Source organism: Hylobates moloch, unplaced genomic scaffold (assembly GCF_009828535.3).
Source record: "Hylobates moloch isolate HMO894 unplaced genomic scaffold, HMol_V3 SCAFFOLD_5, whole genome shotgun sequence".
Lineage (NCBI taxonomy): Eukaryota > Metazoa > Chordata > Mammalia > Primates > Hylobatidae > Hylobates > Hylobates moloch.
The window spans coordinates 71,887,346-71,905,082 of record NW_026652280.1 but is presented as its reverse complement, the minus strand read 5'-3'; positions in this window follow the sequence as shown (position 1 = coordinate 71,905,082).

Here is a 17,737-nt window from a genome sequence, read left to right as displayed (position 1 = left end):
ACTGGCATAAAGACAGACAAATAGACCTATGGAATAGAATAGAGATCCCTGAAATAAACTGTCACGTATATTGTCAAGTGATTTCAACAAGAGTGCCAAGACCATTCCATTCAGAAAGGACAGTTCTTTTCAACAAATGATGTTGGCAAAACCAGAAATTCACATACAAAACAATGAAGTGGGACTCTTACCTAACACCAAATACAAAAATTGACTCAAAATGGATCGAAGATCTAAATGTAAGAGCTAAAGCTATAAAACTCTTAGAAGAAAATGAGAAAACTTCATGAGATTGGATTTGGCAATGGTTTCTTAGCTATAACATCAAAAGCACAGGCAACAAAAGAAAAAATAGACAAATTAGACTACATCAAAAATAAAAATTTCTGTGCATGAAAGGACACAAACAACAGAGTGGAAAGGCAACCAATGGAATCAGAGAAAATATGTACAAATCATATATCTGATAAGGGATTGGTATTCGGAATATATAAAGAATTCCTACAACTGAACAACAACACCAAAACGACACTTAGAACAATGCGACTAAACAATGGATAAAGGACTCGAATAGACATTTCTCCAAAGAAGTTATACTAATGACCAACAATCACATGAAAAGATGCTCAAAGTCACTAATCATTAAGAAAATGCAAATCAAAATGATGAGATACCACTTCCCGCTTATTAGTATGGCTACTATTTACAAAAAGAAAATAAGAAGTGTTACTGAGGATGTGGAGAAATTGGAACCCTTGTGCGTTGCTGGGAATTTAAAATTATATAGGCCCTGTAGAAAGCAGTATGATGTTCCTCAAAATGTTAAACATAAAATCACCATGTGATCCAACAATTCCATGTCTGGGTATATACTCAGAACTGAAAGCAGAGTCTTGAAGAGCTTTTGCACACTCATGTTCATAGCAGCACTATTCACAATAGCCAAGAGGTGGAAGCAGCCCAAGTGTCCATCAATGGATTGATGGATAAATGAAATATTGTATGAATATGCCAGAGAATATGATTCAGCCTTAAAAAGGAAGTGATTCTACTGCAATATGGATGAAACGTGAAGATATTCTGCTAAGTCTAATAAGCCAATCACAAAAAGACAAATATTGTATGATCCTACTTATATGACGTTATCTATAAAGTAGTCAAATTCATAGAGACAAAAAGTGGAATGGTGATTGTCAGGGGCTGGGTGAGGACAAAAGGGAGAATTTGTGTTTAATGGATACAGAGTTTCAGTTTTGCAAGATGGAAAGAGTTCTGGGGATGAAGGGCTGTGATGTGAATGTGTAATACTTAATGCCACCAACTATACACTTAAAAATAGTTAAGGAGGTAAATTTTATGTTGCATGTATTTACCACAATTAAAAACTATTTTAAATGTAAGAAAAAACACAAAAATAAAAAGCATTAATATTAATCCTTAAGAAAAGATAAGAGCACCCCCACTCAAACCCTGAAGAACTCAAGCTTTAGAGGAGGACCGGGCAAAAAGGCCAAGGAAGGGTCCGGGGGAAGAGTAGGAAAGGCGGGCAGCATGGAGCCCCAAAGACCAACGGAGGTGAAGTAAACAAACAGTGTGATTCTCTGTACACGTAGGAGCCATATGTCTCCCATGTCTGCTTATCTTTTTCCTCTTATCTCTATTTAAAAATATCTATGTACTCCTTGGCCAGGTGCGGTGGCTCACGCCTGTAATCCCAGCACTTTGGGAGGCTGAGGCAGGCGGATCACAAAGTCAGGAGATTGAGACCACCCTGGCTAACACAGTGAAACCCCGTCTCTACTAAAAATACAAAAAATTAGCTGGGCATGGTGGCGGGCGCCTGTAGTCCCAGCTACTTGGGAGGCTGAGGCAGGAGAATGGCGTGAACCCAGGAGGCGGCGCTTGCAGTGAGCCGAGAGCACATCACTGCACTCCAGCCTGGGCGACAGAGCAAGACACCAGAAAAAAAAAAAAAAACAAAAAACTATGTACTTCTCTTTCCCTTTCTCTGTCATTTCCTTCTTCCTCGCCTCATTTTTCAGTTTCCTTTACTAATCACTTCCCATGATGCCTTTCTCCTTTCATTAGACATCATAAAGAACTGAAGATGTTCCTTTACTCGTTATTGTTAGGTATTTATGTTCATCTTATTGATTAAAAGCAAATAAATGAATAGATTTTTTTCTTTAATATTAAAGAGATGTGGATAAATACACCCAAATAAGGGTATTTTTGGCTCTGGGTTCAGTTTTTTTCTGTTAATAAATGGCTTGCAGTTAGAGAAAAACAGATTTCCCACCCCACTGCAGAGATAGAGTCACTGTCCAACAAAAATGATGTATTCATTTATCCAAGATGTTTCCCTTTTTAAAAAATATATACCTTCAGTTTTTATTTAAATTGTTTTAGAAGTAGCAAAAAAAAAAAAAAAAAAAAAAAAAACCCACTGAGGATAATACGATAAACACCTCTACATACTAGCATGTTGCCATGTTTGTTTCAGCGTTTTCTTTTTGGGTGCGTGTGTGACAGGGTCTCACCTTGTCACCCAGGCTGGAGTGCAGTGGCATGATCTTGGCTCACAGCAGCCTCAGCCTCCCTGGTTTGAGCAATCCTCCCACCTCAGCCTCCTGAGGAGCTGGGACTACAAGTGCACACCACCATGCCTGGCTAAATTTTTTGTATTTTTTGTAGAGACAGGGTTTCACCATGTTAGCCAGGCTGGTCTCAATCTCCTGGGCTCAGATGATCCACCCACCTCAGCCTCCCAAGGTGTTGGGATAATAGGCGTGAGCCACCGCACCCGGCCAGGGCTTTTTCTTAAGAAATTAAATGCTGCAGCCCTCCTTTGACCCCTCCCTTATTCTATTCCCCTTCCTTCCTAGAGATCATTCTTACCCCGAAGGTAGCTTTGAAAGCTATGAATATTCTAAAATTTTACTAATAAATTAGTAATAATTTAGCCTATTAGTTAATTTTTGAAACTAATAAATTAGCCCATTACTGTTTCTTAGATGCTGGCAGAAGATATGAGACTCCTGGGTCAGAAACAAAGGAAAATTTGTTCCATAGCAACGGCAGCATCAGCATTTTTGCACCAATAACCTGAGCCCTAGTTCCCACAGGGCAATGCAAAGAGAGTCAGATGACACCTACACACACAGTGGGTTGCACTATAAGAAAGGAGCCCTGAGTTCTGGGACCTGAGCCTTTTATCCTTGGCAGTGGCCATGTCTGATCCTTGCTCCATTAGGAATCACTGTCTCCATCTTCCAAGATTATACGAACATCCTTCAAGGGATGGTTCAGAACCAAGGACACTGGTAACTGACTGGCAGGACATGCTGACAAGGGAAAGCTGTCTTCCAACATTAGTTGTTCCTTTCTACCCATGTTTTTATACTTACGCTGCATATAACACATCCCTAAACCATATGTATTGTTTTGTGGGTTTTTAAACTTTATATAAACATCATCATAGTGTATGTACGACTTTTTCACTCATTACATTATCAAAATTCATTCAAGTTGACACATGTGGCTTTAGTTCATTGATTTAAACTGGCAATAGTATTTTACCATGTGAATATTTCGCAGTGCATTTACCATTTATCCTGTTGATGACATTTAGGTGTTACAATTTTTGGCCTTTTACGTTACTGCAATGAACATCCTTGTACCTGTCTCTTTGTACGCAGGTGTGAGAGTTTTTCTTAGTGCCTGCATTAGAATGGGATTTCTGTGTCTTAGGGTATTTTCATCTTGAATTTTTGGTTGCATTTTTAAAGCATAACTTTGATGAAATTAAATTTGTAGTGGCCATTTGTGTGCAGTATGCAAACCTTTCCTACCAGCCACCCCATCTCCATTTTGGACCATCTTCCCTTGTGCCTCCTGCTAGAGACCTTCTCCTCCTACCCCATTCAACAGGGGACAACTTGTAAGTAGGCTGGGCCACTGAGATGTTCTGCAGGGCTTAAGAGAGTGGTTTAAGGAAGTGGGGATTACCAGAAGTCAAATTAACCCAAAGGGATGCCCAAACTGGAGTCGGTATGCTATGTGCCCTCCCTCCAGAGAACATATAGCGCCTGCTTGGGTTCCAGCCCTTGTTCTTACCCTGCCATTGAGCACATGTGCCTACAAGCACCCTTCCTTCCTGGGAGACCTGGAGTCAGATCCTGTTGTTTATGCAGAAGTAGTCTGATGGATTGTGGGGAAAAGCAGAAGAGGGCAGAAAGAAAGCAGAATGAGGGAGGGGTAAGGATACAGAGGAGAGGAAAGAGAGAAAAGGATGACAGAGCTTTCACTCTTTTGTTTATTTTTTAATTCGGAGAGCAAACTTTCCCAACTAAGCAGAAAAAGTGTCTCTTCAGCAGTACTAATAAGGCTTTGCTGGGAAAATTTTAAGACATGTAAAAGAATAATAAAAAACACGTAACAATTACAATGTACTACCTACTAAAATAATGGGCAGTGTAGCTTATTTGGAAAAAAAAGTTTGGTGTCTCTGATTATAGGTGTTTTTCCCAAACAAATACCAATATTATAATACCTTTTACATAAAACTTAATGCTTTTTCTTTTACCTCCTATTTTAATTTGCTTTTTTGATCCAGTAAGTGAAAGGAGAAATATCTCTGGCTTCAAAAAAAAAAAAAAAAAAAGGCCGGGCACAGTGGCTCATGCCTGTAATCCCAGCATTTTGGGAGGCTGAGGCAGGTGGATCACCTGAGGTCAGGAGTTCAAGACCAGCCTGGACAACATGGTGGAACACCATCTCTACTAAAAATACAAAAATTAGCTGGGCATGGTGGCGTGCACCTGTAATCTCAGCTACTCAGGAGGCTGAGGCACAAGAATCTCTTGAACCGGGGAGGCAGACATTGCAGCAAGCTGAGATCACACCACTGCCACGCATGGTGGTGAGAGCCTGTAATCTCAGCAACTCAGGAGGCTGAGGCAGGGGAATCACTTGAACTGGGGAGGCAGAGGTTGCAGTGAGTTGAGATCGCACCACTGCACTCCAGCCTGGGTGCCAAAAAAAAAGGAGTCCATCTCAAAAAAAAAAAAGACAAAATATGTTAATGTGTAATATAAAAAATAAATTATCTAAAGAAATGTAAAGGAGACTTTTTTCCTTGTAGAAACCAGGTGGTTGTTATGTGCTTTGTTGCATAAAAAATTGCCCTATAACTAAGTTAATCAACGTTAATTTTATTAATAAAATGAGATTTTATTATTTTTTAAAAAACCACTTTATATGTGCACATTTTTGTGGGTCAAGAATTTGGGACGTCTGAGCGGGGCAGCTGGTCTCTGATGCACGTGGCATCAGTGAGGGTGAGGATGCCAGGATCTAGTTGTGAGATGGTTTCTTCCCTCACTTTTCGGCACCCTGGGCTCCTCAGCCTCCCTCCCTTCAAGGCAGCTTATCCTCTGGGGCTTCCCCACAGGCCTTGGGCTTCTCACTGCAGGGCCTTCTCAGGATATTTGCACTCCTTTCTCCTGGCACCAGGCTTCAGGCCAGTGAAGGGCCCCACCTGGCACTGGCCCAGCATCGCCCTGGAATGTGACCCCCTGCCACATTCTAGGGGGTGGAGAGATAGACTCCACCTCTCCATGAGAAAGCGGCAACTTCACATTGCAAATGAGCACAGGAGACACAGATATCATTCCAGCAGACTTTATAAATACACACAGACACATTGTGTTAATAATGTTTGCTTTTTATTACTTGGAATCGTCTTGGGGTAAAGAGATCCTCAACTAGAAAAACTAAAGTTTTTTTATTTAATAATGTTTACTTTTTTTACATAACTTTCCTTTGAAATTAGGAAAATCAAGCATGCTCATGTTAACAAGTGAGACTACCCAAAGATATGTATTTTTAAAGTTAATGCAATATCCCCAGCCCTCATTCAATTCCCCTTCCCTGATGTACCCAATATGTCCCTCCACACACGTTCATACAAATCGAAACGCTTGTACATGCAGATGTTTGTTGGCTGTTGTTTTCAGTGGGATAATTGTATGCATCTCACTCTGTCACTTGCTAATCACTTACTAGACCACGAGCAATCTTCCCAGCATGAGTCTAACTCATTTTGTTAAGAATACATAATATTCCATAGTTAGATAGAACTACAATTTATCCAACCATTCCCTTTGTAGCAGAGATTTTTCACAGTTCATCAATATCCTGTTACCCTTCTGGGCATGCGTGCCTTGAAGTCTAACATAACCAGGGCTTCATTCTCATCACTTTGCAGTGCAAGCCTTAGGGCCTGCTTCCTCCAGCTGCGGCAAGAGTGAACACGCATCCCGGGAGAGACCCTCCGCCTGGCCTCCTGAGGGCAATTTGTGCAGCTCTCCTGCAGTCTTGCAAGGAAACCTGTTTTAGGCCATTGATTTTTTTGAGCTATTTGGCTTATTTCCTTTGGATAAAGTAGTATATCCTAACTTGTACAGCCCTATTGGTGGACATTAGGTCATTTGGGGGTTTTTTTTGCCACCGCAACAATGCTGCAATAAACTTTCATACACACACACACACACACACACACACACCACTGATTCTCTCCTTTTTATAGGATAGACTCTTAAAGGTTGATTGCTGGGTCAAATGATTTTAATTTTGTTTTTTGGTTTGTTTGTGTTTTTTTTTTTTTTTTTGAGATAGGGTCTTGCTCTGTTGCCCAGGCTGGAGTGCAGTGGTGCCATTACAGCTCACTGCAGCCTCAACGTGCTGGGCTCCAACAGCCCTCCCACCTCAGCCTCCCAAGTAGCCAGGATTACAGGCGTGAGCCACCAAGCCTGGCTGGATTTCAAGTTTTAACAGATATTTTTAGATTACATTCTCCAAAAGTTTTAGCAGCTCACATTCCTACAAATAATGCAAGGATATTTCACTCATCTTAATTTTTGTTGGTTTAATAAGAAAAATGGTATCACATTATTGCTATAATTTGTATTCCCCACATCAATTTTCAGCAATTTATTCATACTTACCAGCAATATAAGGATGAAGACTCATTTTAATTTTTGTCAATTTGATGGGTTAAAATGATATTTTATTATTGCTTTAATTTGCATTTCGTCAACCAATTTTCAGATGTCTATTAGCCGTCTAGATTTCTGTGTACATGAAATGTCTATTCATGTTATTTTATCCATTTTTCTTTTGGAATGTCTTTTACCAGATAATAGGAGAGCTTCGTGTGCCAGAAATATCAAGTGTTGCTAAAGTTTTTACTCAACATAATATCTCCTGCCTTTCCTTATGACATCTTCTGCTGTGCAGTATGCAAACGTTGTGTGCTGAGAATATGGAAATGTTATGGGGGTGGCCAGTGGTGATGGTTGCACAGCTGTGTGACAGTACTTACCGCCACTGAATTGTACACTTAAACATGGTTAGAAATCGCAAATTTTGTGTTGTGCGTATTTTACCAAATAAAAAAATGCCTGACTTTTCCTTGACAGCTTCTTGATTTCCTTTCCTGCTTAGGCGCCTCTCTCCCATCCAAAGTTACAGAAATACTCCCCTAAAATTTCTTCTAATATTATAGTGTTATGTTTTACACTAAAATTTTCAATCCATCTGGAATTTACTTTTAAATTGTGAGGCAATGGCTTTCTAGTTGTTTATCGACTCTATCATCTTGATATTTCTTTTTCATTTTCATTACTATAATGTCTACTTTCTGGTTTTATTTTATCTAATAATTAGTCATTGTTGGGCCGAGTGCAGTGGCTCACGCCTCTAATCCCAGCACTTTGGGAGGCTGAAGTGGGTGGTGGATCACGAGGTCAAGAGATCAAGACCATCCTGGCCAACATGGTGAAACCCCGTCTCTACTAAAAATACAAAAATTAGCTAGGTGTGGTGGCGGGTGCCTGTAGTCCCAGCTACTCAGGAGGTTGAGGCAGGAGAACCACTTGAACCCAGGAGGCAGAGGTTGCAGCGAGCCGAGATTGTGCCACTGCACTCCAGCCTGGCGACAGAGCAAGATTCCATCTCAAAACAAGAAAAGAAGAAGAAATTGCTGCTGCATATTTTCTACTGAAGTCAATAAATTACTTTCTCTGAGCAGACTATGAAATTTCCAGAGTCAGCAAGATTTCTAATCATTCCTTCTAGGAAAATACATGTGTACATGCTTACATACATATATTAAATCATGCCCAGTGAAGAGATTATTTAAATAATTAACTTGCACTCTTCTATAGATGCAATACAGAGTATTGTTGTAAAAGTCTTCACCCATGCAACAAAAACAATGTTGAAATTTGATAATTAATTAAATTAATCATTATGAACAATAAAACACAATGCATGCTGAGGATTGAATTATTCATATTGACTAATCTACAATAATTACAGATACTCAGTTCAATTTGTATATCATAGACATGACATCATAACTTGAATATAAGCTTCAGGTTTTAATTTTCTTAATTACATTGTTTAATATAACAAGATTAACATTGAAATAATTCCCCAAATCATAGATACACAGCACTTGTATCTACACTTGTACACGTATCTATTTTTTTCTAGGGGGGCCATTGTCAGTGAGTTACATTTCCTTGCAGACACTTTTAGTGGACAGAGCTGGAAATACGAATTTTTCAAAATCATGAGTGAAGCTAATACTTCTGATTTAAATTTAACTTCAAAGAGACTTTACCTAATACTTAGATTTCACCTTTGCATCATAATATTTTATCTTCTAAAAATCTTATTTGATAACAACTGTAACCTAATTTATTTGCTTTATCAAGATATATATGTAAAAATTGTGAATACATTTAATACACATATAAAATACACACATACCCATGCCTTTATATTATATGTTTTATATCTAAAATGGTTTATCTATTATATATGCAATGGTTTAGCAGTTAGCAATCCCATGTTCCTATGAATGACAAGACTACTGAATGAGGTTAAAGTTCTATCTCTTTGCAGGTCTGCTGCTATCTAGAAGATTTCCATTAACGATGGGTAGTGTAAATATTGTGTTCTAAAGTCTCTTAAAATAACCATTTTCTCTGGGTGCATATGTCAACAACCACACAGGTTCATTCATTTCAGTTTCTTTTTAATTTTTAGGAGTTGTTCTTGCTTTTTGTATTTAAAAAATATATATGGTACTTACCTGACCCCAAAGTCAAAATCCTATTGCACGCTCTATTGAAAGAAGCCTCTATCTCACATCCTTGTCCTCTTCACTCTGACCCTTCCCTCCTGGGCAGATTTTGGTTTATCCTCCAGTGTTCCTTTTTATGAATACAAGCAAGTTGCTAGAACATACTCATGTTTCTCTACCTTTCTTAGCAAAAGTGAGCATCGAATACACACACTTCTGCATCTTGATTTCCCACTTAGCCACGTTCTGAGCTCTCCCTTTTCATCCTTGCATAGTAGTCCCTGGTGCACCTCGGGGCCTCGGCCCCACTGTGGGCAGACTGTGGTTCACCCAGCCAGACCCCTGCTCACAGAGAGTTTTTGCGTTTACAAATGAGGCCACAATGAATAATCATGTGCCATGTGCCTGAGTTACTTGGTATTTGTACCTGTGTAGCTTTAGAATCGAGTCCTAAAACATTGTTAACATGAAATTTAGGTGAAATGTCTGATAGTTAAAAGAATCTCAAAACTTAATTTTGAAATAAAATGAGCCTAAAACATTTTCCTAGCTCTTTTCCCTCCAAGCCTGGTCTATGGCATGCACAGCTTCTCAGACTCCTGCGGGGCTCTGGGCCCAGGGCCCTTGCACAAAGGGACCACAATGGCCCGGTGATCTGGCTGGGCGGGACGCAGTCTCCTCTGGGGAGCAAGAAGGGCAGTTCATTTCTAGAGGATGCCTCAGTGGCGAAACACAAAAGCATTTCTCCTAAATACAAGAAGTAAGCTGAAAAAAATTAGGAATCAGGTTCCAACTTTTATGTCATTCACATCCTTTGGTGAGGTAATAATTATTGAAGAACTATAAATACAAAGAAGAAAACACATACTATACAATTCACAAAATGTAATGCATGCATATGGAGGAATATCTCATTTTCATCATGGTATTTATATTTGGCATGTCATCCTTATACCTGGATGTTATGAAGAGTTACGTTATAGAAAACAGAATTTTCTTAGCTAACAGCATGACTTGGAAAATAGTATTGCTTCTTTAGTCCATGAAATCTCTTTCTTCCCTTTCTCCCCTTTCTCTGATGGCCTTTGTTTAAAAGTCACAGGTAAGAACTAGTAACTCCAGTTCCTTCCACAGTAATTCCACAGTCAGCCTCCAGGAGCCAGGCCTCCCTGCACAGTGCCTCCCACACCACTCAGTAAATATGCAATGGGTTTTTTACGGTGGCATTATTTAAACCCACAGGCATACATGAGAGTTGTGATCAACAAACAAGGGCATCAAAGTTCAGAAGGATTTATTTTCTCCCTGCCAGAGTGTACCTGGCTCACAGTTTTCCCCTGGGAGCAAGGTGAGCCTTTCAGGCATTTGAAAAGATCCATCAGGTTTCCGGGGCATGCGGGGCACTGTGTCATAACTGGGGGTGTGCTGGGGAGGAGAGAGGGGTGTGGCTTCCAGGCGCTGCTCGCCTCTGACCCATGGTGCAGCAGCTCTGGGCCCTTGGCCTGCAGTGGAGGTGAGAATGACTGATCTGGCAGCACCCCCTGGGTGCTGAAAGTGGAAGAGTTCATGCGAGGGCAATCTTTGGGATGAAGGCCCTGTGGAAACCTAAGGTGTTTTCACTTCGCACCTTCCTGTGAGTCTTGGGCTTCCTGAGGACAGGTCTGCATCCTGAGCCCGACCGTAGCCCTGGGCAGAGCCTGAAGCCCACTTGCTGAGCTGTCGGGCCCCAGAGCTGTTGGGAGGGTCTGAGCGATGTGCGATCATCCTGGGCCAGCACTGCCCAAGGCGCTGGTGGGCAGCCAGGTGGACTTATTAACCCCCACCTGTGCCAGGCCTTGTGGATACAAAAATAAAGATGACCCGGCTCTAAAGGAGCCACCAGGGCAAAGGGAGACAAATCAGGGAATAGCAGCTTCCAAGGAGGGGACAATGCCAGGCACAGATGGGATGGGGTGGGCCCAGGACCCCTAGGTATAAGGGGAGAGCCTCTGCCTCCCAGAGGGTCTCCTTCAGCCTTGTTTTTGGGAATGCGTGGCTTAGAACTGACCTCAGAGAGGCTACTCCTGTGCACAGGGGCACCATCCCGGCCGCTTGCTGTAGGGGCTGCTAGCCACCTGTCCGTGCCTTACTCTCCCTGGGCCTGGGCTGGGTGACAGAGGCCTGTCTCCCCCACTGACCCAGACCCCACCTGGCCAGGCTGTCTCCTGAGACACAGCCGAGTGTACATTTGGCCATGGGCCAGCGGCTGCTCTACAGCCAGAGGATGCCTGCATGTGGCTGCTGTAGAGTGGCTGTGGCCGCCCCCAGAGCCCACAGCAAGGGCAGGGCTCCTTGCCAGCTGACCCACCCAGGAGGCCCTACCACTGCTTGTGTTGTTTGGATGTAGGGCCGTGCTGGCTGATGGCAGTGGATGCTCTGCTGATTCTCCCTGCCACCTTCTGAAACCCCTGACCTTGGCAGCCCTCAGTGTCAGAGGAAGGGAGGGGAGGTACCCAGGTGGGAGCCATGTGTTTGGGAGCAGGATTGCCGATCATGACCAAAACAGAGTTGCTCAATTCCAGCTGAACTTTACACAAATGGGTTCACCTACCCGCAGCCGTTGTAACAGCAGCAAACACGCACCCAACACCCTAGGGGCTAATGCTCTGCTTCCATGATCTCGCTCATCTCTGAGCCCAACATCTCTGCAGGTAACACCATTCTTCTCCACCCTGGTTTCACTGATGAGGAAACTGAGGCCTATGAGGAGATCAGAAGGGCCCTGTGGCCACTCCAGGCTTCAGACATGGGACCGTGGCACCAAAGCTCAGCCCAGCCACGCACAGGGCTTCTCTGCTGTAGCGAAGCCTTTGGATTCTCCAGTGAGCAGGTGAGGGATCCAGGTCTGCCTCTCCGTTTGAGTCTCGAAGGCCCTCTTGGCTCTCTGCTGTGGCAATGTGGGCTCGCCAGTCGGTGGAGGTGTCTTCTCTTTCCCTGGATGCCTGACACCCTGCCCTCGAAGGCTCTGAAAAGCAACAGGGAAGCCAAATAGGCCCAGTTCCTGCTGCTCAGAATCCAGCTCCAGCACAAACTACATTCCCAATGCCAAGGATCTCACCAGCATGGCACAGAGCCTGGGCGCCTAACCTGCAGGGAGAGGTGGCAGCTCCAGGAAGCGCAGGCCTGGGTGCACCTTCCAGCTGCACGGAGAAGCCTCAGGGCAGAAGTCTCACCCCCCAGTGAGGGCAGCGCAGCTTTGTGTCCCAGTCCTAGCAAGAAGCCCTCTCATCAATCCTTACTCCACCAGCCAGGCCTCCTTGGGCCACGTGGCTCCTTGCCACAAGTCCTTCACGGTTCTGCCTCCACCTCCTCACCTCGTGTACTGACAAGGAAATGTCCTCCCTCGCTCCCAGCCTCCCTGGCATCACCAAAGGCTTAGATCCCTAAACCCCATGGCCAATTGCTCCTAGGTCCTCATGCTCCTCACTGCCAGGCCCTTCTGCCTTCACCCCTCCTAGAGACCCCGCAGCAGTCAGCCACATTCCCATGTGTTCAGTGCACACTTGGCTTGCCCTCAGGAGAGAGGGTCTCACACCCCCGTCACCCCTCCTTCCAGGCACAGCCCCCATCCAGCCATCTGTCATCTTGGCAGTGTGAGGGCCGGGCCCCCTCACCACAGCCAGGACAATTCCAAAGGCCATCCACACCACAGCCCTCTGCAGGGATGGGCGGAGGCCACCATGGAGATGGCAGGTGGCCCAGCGTCCCTGGCCCACACTGCTCTTCCCCTTGCTGAGCACCAGCCTCAGTTCCAGAGCTGCTTCCCAAAAAACCCACCTGGGCAGTATCAGCTCTTGCAGGACCTTCTTAACTCCCAGAAGAGCAGAGCCTGTCGCCCCGTCTTGCATCCTCTTCTCGCCTGACTTGACTTTGCCACCTGAATCCTCGAGGTTCACACTGTCCCGTCCTCAAGAATAACCCTGCAGAATTGCATCTCCAGCCACAGCCTTTCTCCCCAGCTCCACGTGACGCACCCAACCTGTCTTCTCTGTAGGCACAACTCAACCCCAAGTTAAATATTCCATTCACTCCCACCCGATGGCTAGCCAGGTTCTCCGCTTTCATGCCCAGTCAATGAATGCATATTAAGCATCTTCTACGTGTGGGTGATAGCAAAGTAGCCATTTATCCCCACACCCTCAGGGCCGCATGCGTTCTGAGCTCTGTATGTGTGTTTCCGGCAGCCCTCCCCACCCTCCACTAGCTAGGTGCTGTTACTCCTCCATTCTTACAGAGGAGAAATGGAGGCTCAGAGGTCAAGCGCCTTGCCCACAGTTACACAGGCAGTGAGGAGAGAGGCAAGATTTCAGCCTGGACAGTTTGGCTCCTAGCCACTAACCTATGCCAGGAACTGCAAGAGGCAGCCACCCAGGGGTCAAGGATGAACTCAGCTGTCTTGTCCAACATGACACTTTCCCCAGCCTTTCAAGTGGAGGTTAATGCTGTCTGCATCCTACTACTCTGTTATTCACTTCATACATTCCACTTTGCATAGGATTGTCTGAATTCTGAGGTTATCCCTCCGGTAGACAGAAAGTCCTCATGGCAGGAACTGTCTGTGTCCCCTTTTTCTTTCTATGTCCCTGAACAGGTTCTGTAGGCTCCTAGAAAAAGCACGGGAGACCATAGGCAGTCATAGTTCACATCTGTCATCTGGGAAAAATTATAATTCTGTTCTCTTACACGCTCAAAATCATCACGGTTTGATGTGAAACTGGTAAGCTCTGAGCGGGGTTGGGAGTGCGTCAATGCATTATCTGGCTGTGGTAGTGGACGAGTTATGCAAAATATTTCTGCTGGGGAAAGTGGGCGAGGGCATATGGAATTCTGTGTTAATTCTTGCAACGGTGTGCAAATCTACAATTATCTCAAAATTAAAAGCTTTTAAAAATTATTCTAGTTCAAGAAATAAATTACATGGTCACCCTAATTTTAATAGCATCCTGTCTGATTCCTCTAATTTTCACACAGCAACTAATGTCATGTGCGCCTACCTCTATTCATTTTTATTTTTTACCATCTGCTTCCCCAATAAAGAATTAAAACAGAAGTTGTATTTGTCTCTCTTTTTTTGAGATGGAGTCTCTTACTCTGTCGCCCAGGCTGGACTAAACTGGCACAATCTCAGCTCACTGCAACTTCCGCCTCCCAGGTTCAAGCCATTCTCCTGCCTCAGGCTCTTGAGTAGCTGGGATTACAGGCACCCACCACCTCGTGTGGCTAATTTTTGTATATTTAGTAGAGACGGGGTTTCGCCATGTTGACCAGGCTGGTCTCGAACTCCTGATCTCAGGTAATCCACTCGCCTCGGCCTCCCAAAGTGCTGGGATTACAGGCACGAGCCACTGTGCCCAGCCGTATTTGTCTCTTTATTTCAAGCACGTACACGCATGTGGTCACTGTTCTATGATCACAACAAGGGCAGAACGGCAATCTCCTCGTCCCCAGCTCACTCCCTGCCCCAGAAGCTGCCAGTGGTTTCCTGTGTCCCCCTCTAGGCTCAGATGGGAAATCAAGGAGCTCTGTGTGGAACACCTTTAAAGATCAACATATTATAGGTGGAAATATAAAGTCCTAATCATAAGCATACATTAATGGAAAATAACAAATTATTCTACTAAAAGTGAACTCCTAATTTCAACTCCATTTCATTTGCAGCTGGCTCATTTGTTTTATTACTTTCTGGTAGACAGTGACAGACAAGCAACAGCTCCCACCAAAGCCGTAAGAAAGACACCAGAGAAAGGGGGATCATCCCCTTCGAGGGTCGGGCCTCGGCTGTTTGCTTCTAGTGGAGGCGGGTCCAGGGGAGCAGCTGCAGGAGCTGCGGGGTCAGCACACCAGTGGCATATCAGCCCCACCACACACGTGACCGTAGCCCTCCTGGTCTTTGCTTTTGGGCAGCTGAACTCCAAATGCTAGCTGTGTTCTCACCCCCGGCTGTGGGGGCTACAACAAGGAATAGCTACTCTGGAAGCCAGCCTGGCTATTTCTTAAGAAGTTCTGATAGACTCACCTTATGACCCCGCCACTCCACCCCCAAGTATTTACCCAGGAGAAAGGAAACATACAGCAGCCACCCCTTATCTCTGTTTCTGCACTTTCAGTTACCCACAGTCACCTGTGGTCTGAAAATGTTACATGGAAAATTCCAGGAATAAACAATTCATGTCTTAAATTCCATGTCATTCTGACTACCGTCACTCAGCTTGCCCTGTCCCGCTCGGTCCCAGGTGGGACATGAATCCTTCCTTTCTCCAGCATGTCCGCACCGTCATCGCCACCTAGGAGCTGTCTCCGGATCAGATCGACTTGTGTCACGGTACCACAGTGCTTGTGCTCAAGTCACCCTTGTTTTACTTCAGAATGGCCCCAGAGTGCAAGAGTAGTGGTGCTGGCAATTCGGATACGCCAAAGAGAAGCCATCAATTGCTTCCTTCAAATGAAAAGGTGAACGTTTTTGACTTAATAAGGAAAGAAAAAAATCACACGCTGAGCTCTACAGTAAGAACAAAGCGTCTATGTGTGAAATTGTGAAGAAGAAAAAAGAAATTCATGCTAGTTTTGCTATTGCTCCTCAAACTGCAAAAGTTACAGCCACAGTGTATAGTGAGTGCTTGGCTAAGATGGAAAAAGCATTAAGTTTGTGGATGGAAGTCCTGAGTGGAGACGTGTCCCGATGGACGGTAGTCAGCTTTAGTACTACTGGAGGTTTCAGCCACCCACTGTGGGGGGCATCTTGGAAGGCATCCCCCATGGATAAGAGGGGACGACTGCTTATCCATTTAGACTTGTACACAATTGTTCATAGCAGCTATATTTGTAAGAGTCCCAAACTGTAGACAACCCAAATGCTCATCAATAGATGAATAGAGAAATTGTGGTATAATCAATACAGTGGAATACGACTTGGCCATCAAAAAGAATGATTTATTGATAGGCATATTGTGTATGGCCCGGAAGAATTTCTAAACAACAACACGGAATTTTAAATGCCAGACAAAAAAGAAATAGGCCATATGTTTTCATTTATATAAAAATGCCAACTAATCTCTAATGAGAGAAAACAGACCACCAGTTGTTTGGGGACAGGGTGGCGGGCAGGGAGATGCTGGAGATTAGGACCGGTTAGGAGGGAACTCTGGGGGATGGATATTGTAAATGAAAAAGTATCTGAAACAGGTCTCAATCAATTTACAAGTTTATCTTGCCAAGGTTAAGGACGTGCCCGGCAGAAGAAAAGACAGAATCCCAGGAACAGTCCGTGGTCTGTGCTTTTTTCCAAAGACGATTTTGAGGCTTTAATATTTAAAGGGGAAAAGTGGGCTGAAGTGGAAAGAGGAGGGGTATGGTAATCCATGTGTTGCAAAGAAAAGGAGCAGGTAGGGCAATAGTCAATTATGTATTGGTCTCCTGCTAAGTAAACCAGCACTTTACATAAGAGAAGGTGAACACAGAGTAGCTCCCTGCAGAGATGTTTAACCTGTTATCTGTAGCTATCTGCTTAGGAATAAAAGGAAAGGCAGCTTCTTGCATGACTCAGCTTTCAGCCTGGTATTTTTCCTTTCGGCAGAGTGAATTGGAGTCCCTTTTGCAACATGTTGACTGTCTTGATTATGGTGATGGTTTCACACCTGTGCCCAAGCTTAGGCAATTGTACTCTTTAAAGTGGGGCAGTTTGGCCGGGCGCGGTGGCTCACGCTTGCAATCCCAGCACTTTGGGAGGCTGAGGCAGGTGGATCATGAGGTCAGGAGTTCGAGACCAGCCTGGCCAACACAGTGAAACCCCATCTCTACTAAAAATATAAAAATTAGCTGGGCGTGGTGGCAGGCGTCTGTAATCCCAGCTACTTGGGAGGCTGAGGCAGGAGAAACGCTTGAACCCAGGAGGCAGAGGTGGCAGTGAGCTGAGATTGTGCCACTGCACTCCAGCCTGGGTGACAGAGCTAGACTCCATCTCAAAAAAAAAAAAAATTGGTGCAGTTTATTGCATGTCAATTACACCATAAGAAAGCTAGGGTTTTTTTGGTTTGTTTTTTTAATCACCAGATTCTGCCCCTTACTGGCTAAGTGGGAAGATGTTGGACAAGCTCCTGAACCTCACTAAGCTTTCTCACACAGAAATGGCAGCATCTATCACTAGGGCCACTAAATGGGATGGGGCACAGAGGCCTCCGCAGAGCAATCATTGAGACTTGTCGGTGTTATCGGTCATCAGCACCTCTTTTGTAAAGAACAGCTTTATCGAGCTATAATTCACATGCCACACAATTCACGCATTTAAAGCATGTAATTCGATTGTTTTTACTGTGTCACAGAGCTATGCAACCAGCACCACACTCAGTTTTAGAATATGTCATCTCACCCCAAAAAGAAATCCTGTGCCCTTTACCTACCTCCCCTACTCACCACCCTCCCCAACCCCCTGCCCTAGGCAACCTCGAATTTACTCTCTCTGGATTTGTCTATTGCAGACATTTCACAGAAGTGGGGTCATATAACATGCGGCCTTTGGCTTATTGACTCAAGCACGAGGCTCTCAAG